Below are 7,429 nucleotides of genomic sequence, written 5' to 3'. Positions count from 1 at the left end.
ATATATATATATATATATATATATATATATATATATGGGCTTCGTAAATAAATATGAACATCATTTTATTTGATACGACACTCGATGAAATTTGTTTTTTAGTAGAGGAGATATCAAGCTAGTGCACGGTTATATAAGGTTGAACCGTTGAGTGCTGATTGCTGAGAGCCGATATCATAGCGCGTTACGCGTAGGTTCGCTTGTTTTCAATGGCAGCAGTATGGTGGCAGACAGAATGGCCGATTCGATAAAGGCGTTAATCGGACGTTTACCCGACTAGGGGTAGCCAGCAAAGTTAGCTTTTAGCAAGGTTTTGGCCTAGAAATGAACAAGCATACTAGGTACGAGCATTTAGCAGTCCTTCATTAATGACAAATGGAACACGTGTTCTCTCTATGTGTACATTGGTTTGAGAATGGTGGATATGGCTTCGTAACAAGGCGTTAAGTCGGAACTCAATGAACTTTTCCGTTAAAAGAACCGTAACTGTCGGAAGTCTTTCTTGTCTATATAAATAAAAAGTGCGCATATTCAAACACTTGACGCAAATATAGGAGGCGCTACAAGGGTCAAAAAAACAAAAAAAATCATCACCATTTTAGATAACATTAGATAAACACAGGATTAGTTCCTTCAACGAATTTTGAATCTAGCGCAGCAAAAGCATTCGTATACTGACTTAATTACTCCAGTTCGAGGTTAAATCCCTGAGCGATAGTCCGATCGCTTCGGTAATCTTGTTCGGAGAAGATCTCTATATTCGAGTTTTACGTCCAGAATCGTTATTAGACATTCCGTCAGATGGCTGAGAGGTTCCCAACACGAAACGAAGTCTTGTCTATACCTGGATTCGAATTATACCACAACGTGCCCCACTACGCTATCACGGGAACTATATGGAGAAGGTCTAAGGTATGTTATCGGTAGAGAGAGAGAGAAAAGCATGCCAGACCGAAGTGTTAACGGATATTATCTCTTGATGTTATGCTTCAGTCAGGTAGTTTGGGTTGACGGCGCCTGGCTAAAAGATGAAACTAAAAAGTATTCTGACGGCGCTAATTATTCTACGTTGTGACACTCTCATAACGGCCGCAGCCTTACATTAGTGAGCAGACCGCCAATAGTTTCGGCACTGTGGAGAGACTGAAAAGTAGAAGGGTTTTTTGTTATTTCATTTATTTATTATCAGTTCAAAAATGATCTTTTTTTTTTAGTACACCCCGATAGGGCAACGTCGAGTGTTTGTCTCAGTCAGTCTTTCGCACTATCCAAGTATCTTTCAAGTCTTTCGATCATGTCAAACCTGGAATTGTACAAAGAAAGGACAACGAGCTGCAGATCGGAATTACACCTGACACTGGGATATTTGCCAGTTAACGAACGATGAAAAGAAACCTAAAAACACGAGCCACGCAGCTTCAAACATGCATGGGTTCACAGGGCAGTTCCAATGGCAAAGCAAGACCCATAAGCCTCATAAGCCGGTATCTGAGCCGTGTTAGTCGCCCAGCGTAGAATTTAGTCAACCGAGACGGAGGTATGAGACCATGCCTTCTATGCGTCGATTTGTTTCACGTTATTTGTGTCTACAGACTGCAAGGTTCTAGAAAGATAAGGCGGTCAACTCGAAACGTAATTACTCGTAGGTTTTTAGCGGTTTTATCCGTAAAACGTGAAAAGGCATTAATTGCTGGATAAAAGTCGGACTTAACAAAGTGACCAAAATGATATAGAGTGGGATATCATAAAATGCCATGTTATAATAAACGACTATTACTATAGCTAAAACTAGTAGGCTACTAGCCGATAATGAAGCTACATTGAATTAATAGGTTATTTAACGGCTCAATATATTAAGCTGTTACAACGTAACTCGGTGCACTATATAATTAAATAACCTTTGAATTATGTAAGTTAAGTTAGAATGATGATTTTTACTATATTCTAGAGGTATACTCGTTTGTTTTCTACACACCCGTCCGAGCGCCGTGGCAGCTTCAGGACAATCACGTGATTTCTCTGTCTCTTGCTTCTCGAAGTAAATCAGTAGTGGTAAATGACTGCCCGCCAGTTGCCCTATTTGGATCCTACAAATATCCGTAACTACACGGATTTAGATCGGGAAAATAAGCCGAATGAACGCTAACGTTGGATATACCTTTCCGCAGTATAGGAAGTAACTGCGCCACGGCGATAGGTCGGACATTGTCATTAATAAACTAGACTGCATGCTTTCGATTGTTGTCCCGACGGTCCATGGGTTTCTTGAGGACTTCCAGTGAACGGACTGCGTTCATTATTTTGTGGTTCGGCAAATATCTCATTGTAGCAAATGTCCCTGATTTCCATTTCAAGCACTGCTATCATCTTATGCCCGAATCCACTTAATACTACCATCAAGCCCGATTTCTTTCAAAGGCGACGCGACTCCCTCGCCTGGTCCTTCTTTGGATGACTGCAGCGGTTGGGCTCTATGCAAATTTCTTGTTGATTAAAGTTTCACAAATCGCACATTGAGTGGACCACATTAATTCCCAACTGTACATTGCTAAAATACTGCTAGAGGCCAAGCTTTGCCTTCGTAAGGAAACTCCTTTATTGTAGCAATGCATTTTTGTCATTCAGGTCCCAGTATCTGGTCAACCATTCGCTGGTCTTCAACACTGCAGTTTACGTTTGGAAGACGTCTGCATTATTGACGTAGTATGTTTTTTGCCTAGGCTCTCCTTGTTTAACGTCTTCGCTAATCCTTGATACACGTTTACAGTGCTGTGACTTTCGACCACTAAACGTTGACTTTTCATACTAAATGACACTTTTCCATCTGAACTCACTTCTTGTGGGGTAAACATGGCCGATTTTCGCTCACCCGCTTCTGCTAATGGCGCGTAGTTTCAAAGCTACTTAGTTTTAACGGCACAAGCGATTCGACAACCTCATCGATAATCTTATAGATTGAGCGGCAAGAACATGCAGTTTTTTTTTTTTTGTAATTATGCGACACGACAGCCATCGCGCGAATAGGGTTCAAGTTTTATAAAATGGACGCTTTAAAGTGAAATTATAAAAACGACGCTAGTTAACAAAGAATTAATTTACTAGTAAAGGACACGATAGTGTTCGTATCACTGCTTTTGGTTATAAAAGGTGTCAAGAAATACGTTATGTTTGAACGACATGTTAAGCTCTAAGTACGTTTTGTCCGTAAAGTAGCGTCCTATGTAGTAAACTGTATGAGTGATGATATAATTGGCTAAAGTACGAAACTAGATTTAGCTCGAATCAGGGTTAACAAGTCCCATAGTATATTATTAGTACGATTCCATAATAGTTAATGTATTGGTAAATAACTAATTAAATTCAGTTCATCACTCTTTTTTTTTTCTTGTAATTTTCTGCACTTTACTACGGTTATTTTTTTCTGTAAATCAATCTATCGCTGTTCTATGATACAGTTCATAGTATTATCCTCCAGTACATGTTCTAGTTCAAACTATGCTACGCATATGCGAGATAAAAATACCTACATTCAGTATTCAGCATCTCTAGTTGCGTCTATCTGAAGAAGAACCCATTCGGCAAAATCGAAAGCATAAGAATTTTCGTTGAGTAGCTTCCGTTTATAAATCATTGCTTTTGACAGGACTTAGATTAATCTTTCTCTATAAAAAGTAAATGGTGATGTAATTTACTTTGGCTTCAACGATGGGGATTATGGATATACGGGCAGGAAAAATTATACGAAAGTCTCTGAAATCGACATCAAAAGTAACATGGATCGCGTGCTGGCTAAAAGCTACTGTAAGATAATGGTCTCTAGCGAGCGGCTAAATCAATATGCTTTCCCTGATTATTCCATTCAGCTCGTAATGCACGCAAATGGAGAGTCCGAGCAACGGATAAAACTTCTCCTTGTTACGGCTGTCAACATTCAAGAATAAAGAATATGCATGCTACCCAAATTCACTAAAGTTCCGTAGACGATCCAGCAAAGTTGCAATCGAAACACGGTTAATGACTGAAATTTGGCACGATCTCTCCGTTTAGAATACATTAGAATTCGAGTACCATCAGAAAAAAAATTTTGCAAAGATTATTACGCGTGATCATTGGTAGTATCTTGAGCTGGAATTTCAATACGATCCTCCTGTTCGTACAAATTGATTTGGGATTAAAGTTACGTTTGAAAAACGTGTTTTTTTTTTCCATTACTTTTACCTTTTTCTAGTTGTAAATTCAATCAACTCGGTTGCCTGACTAAAAGACAACGCCGTTCAAACAAAGTGGCACAAACGACGACAAATCACGCATTATTTATAAACATACGGTATTATTTTTAGTTTCGATATGAGTGATGTTTTTAGCCGATTTCACTTTGCGGCTGGTCTCGTGAAGACGCTTAAAAAACGAGGATTTTCTCAGACGTGGTATCGTCAACAGCAATATGCCACTCAAAGATAGCTATCGAAGATACGTTACAATTATATAACTCTATCATGGCGCTGATGTGCATATTTAGATACGTCACTTTTGGCGTCCGTAACTGTTAAGCAATCCTTCATTCCAAGCAGACCACCGGGTTACGTACTCGCAAAACATTCGGAAGAACGATACAGGCATCATAGACGCGCGTTCGCCTTATTTGGCTCTTTTGGTAGTGACTAGAATACAAACGGTATGGCCAGCATCCTCTCGACCGTTTCGAATAGGATCATCAAAAAGATGGGCTAAGAAACAAATTTCCAAATTTGAATTTAAAATAGCAAATAAATTTTAACGATGAACTATGCATTAGTGTACAAACGGAAAGCCTCGCTACCAGCAGGTTTTAGCCATTAGCCGGTTATATTTTTTTGAGGTAAATATTGGACCAAACAGTAGCCACTTATATTTTCCCGTGTGTCAAGTCTGTTGCCTCGTAAATCGTCGTTTTGGCATATAGTCCGTGTGTATTCGACTCATATGACGTCTTGCTTAGCTCGTGACTGTGTAGGTTCAAAGAGGAGCAGAAAAAAAAAACGATATTACTTAGCATATACACCCACCACTAGTCATACGATATGAAAACAGTAAAAAATTTTTAAAAAGATGAACGTAGTATAAGAGACAGGTACGGTAAAATTTCACAGCTTGACCAAAATTCACGTCGTGTTCATGTTACCAGACATTAATCAACCATGCGTCGTTAGATTAGGTTGATTCTTAGAGCATTTCTCATATTTCTGTGCGCGGTCCGGCTCCCAAAGCCTTTTTACTGTTCCAATAGCTTTGAAGGTTGACAGTCATCAAAATGTTTACAATGAGCTTCGCATGGTGACCTCAAGTCGCCCTCGCAAGGCGACCACTATATTGGGACGAACAAACTCAGCGTGAAGCCGGCACTGTATGATCTCGAAGGTTCCTTTGTGTCAATGTTTCAAGCGATCTTGACACTCTACGAGCAGGTTAGGGTTGGGCTGATGCCCCCGTCGTTCACCTGGCTAATCATATAGACCTGCCGGACCTGCTGGCGACAGCCGTGAGCAAGCGCGCCGTTTAGGGTTAACTTTCATCACTCTGAAGCTCATTTGGAACGCCAGAGGCAGACAAAGAGAACAAAAACATCACGTTTTTCAAGATCGTGTCTCGTGTTGCCGTTCGTTTTCATCCTGTGTTCGGGTAGTTAGCTCTGAGTGGCGCTGGGCGTCGAACGGCGAGACTTTTTTTCTTTTGCTTGTCCAGTGTTTCTCGCAAGGTGGTTTACTTGATGTGGCTGAGTCCCTTGGGTCCTCCTGAAGTTTCCCGTTGTGGTCATCGCCGTTATCATCTCATGTGATCTCTTTCTCTTCTCGCTGGCACCCATTCACGTCAACTGATCACCAGTCTCTGACTGACGGTGATGACCTGACCACAAGAAGGGATCGCCTCAAAGGACTTCAGAGTTTTACCGTATTCGCGACAACGCAACAGACTGATAGGCCGGATGACGACTGAATGCTATGAATGAGTGCAGTTAAACGATCAATCATCGAGCAACAAGGAGGTACACATTGTTGTGCTATCTATAGAACGTTCACAATTCAACAAATGCATAGAAGATTTAAGAAGCTCGTTGAGCTACATAGAAAATACTCTTAGCTTTTACGGAACAGGAATCGATGATGATGATGATGATGAGAAGACATATGTCTATGTATCAGTTTTACTGTTTTACACGTACATAACGGGAGCCTTGTACAGCGCACTTACACGTATGCCACATAGTTACTAACTACTAGTTGAAGCGATAGGGGGGACACTTAAGGATCAACTGAAACGGGGAATAAGCGATCACCTGCTCTTCAGTTTGCCCTTGAACTTGCAAGCAAATCAGTTTTATGCCACCCATCTTCATTCTAATCACAAATAGACTAAGTAACATCCGTTACTTAAGCAATATTTTTTAGCGTATCGAAGTAATGTGGCGGTTCTATTAGAAGTAGAAATGTATTGAATTACTGTGTCCTTGTCCTGAAATGTACCGTAGCAACATAAAATTTAAATGATGTGTGCCTCGTAGTCACTCTTTTCTAATGGAAACGTCGCGCTCCTCACCGTGTTCGCTACCAGTGTGCCGCGCCTGGAGGATATGTGCATAGCTGCAATTGAATACAAATCCTAAACTAAATCTGATATAATAAATGTCTGCGGCCACATCTAAGGCCCGTGGGATTATGAAATTGAACAACTTGAGCAAAAATTATTACTTTCTTCGTTCTGTCCGCACCATTGAAGTCCCGAATAGTATAGGGCCTAAGACATAGCGATGACGAGGTTCTCTGTTGATTTCCAGGCACAGCAGAACATACCTCAATTAAATATATTCCAGTATACCGTCAAGTTTAACGAAGATAGCTATATATATATATATATACATAGGCAAAAATAAAATCATTTAGCTTATTTAAATCTGCAATAATTGTTCCTTATATATTCAGACGATGCTCAATATAAGCTTAAAGTGAATACGATCTATATAATATATACGATATTTATTATATATATATACATGAACCTTAATTCAGTGTTCTACAGGTTCAAGTTGATCGAGTGAGGTCGTCGAAATGCATGTCCTAACGCTGAGCCGACGGTCAATTTCGTGTCTCTGAAATAGCGATTTTGATTAAATCGCTAATTTGCCTTTAGCTAATCAGACTGTGACGAGATGTCACAGTTTTTCATTAGCCATACCAATGACACGGACAAGCGAATTGTGATTGTAATTATCGCTTCTTGCTCTTCCCAACGATTTACTGCGTTTCAACTTTTCCTTTTGTTACCGTCAACTTTGAACAGCTGTCCAAGTTACGCCCCTTAGAAGACATGAAGACTGTAATTTAGATTAGAAATGGGCGGGAATGGTCCATCGGATGTGAGGAAATATTACCAATGTAAATAGAATGTTAAACCG

At 40.0% G+C, this 7,429-nt stretch overlaps 1 long non-coding RNA gene across 1 annotated transcript; it reads right to left on the bottom strand.

Moving 5' to 3' along the window:
• Positions 1-1,159: 1,159 nt before the first annotated feature.
• On the bottom strand, positions 1,160-2,858 carry LOC147752925 (uncharacterized). Its single transcript, XR_015312749.1, has 2 exons — positions 2,159-2,858; positions 1,160-1,303 (listed from the first exon to the last, which is right to left on the bottom strand). It is a non-coding gene; the product is annotated as an uncharacterized LOC147752925 (long non-coding RNA).
• Between the last annotated feature and the right edge of the window lie 4,571 nt (positions 2,859-7,429).

Source organism: Varroa jacobsoni, unplaced genomic scaffold (genome assembly GCF_002532875.2).
Source record: "Varroa jacobsoni isolate VJ856 unplaced genomic scaffold, vjacob_1.0 scaffold_881, whole genome shotgun sequence".
Taxonomy (NCBI): Eukaryota; Metazoa; Arthropoda; class Arachnida; order Mesostigmata; family Varroidae; genus Varroa; species Varroa jacobsoni.
Note: the sequence above shows the minus strand (reverse complement) of the source record. Positions and strands in the feature narration are given on the sequence as shown.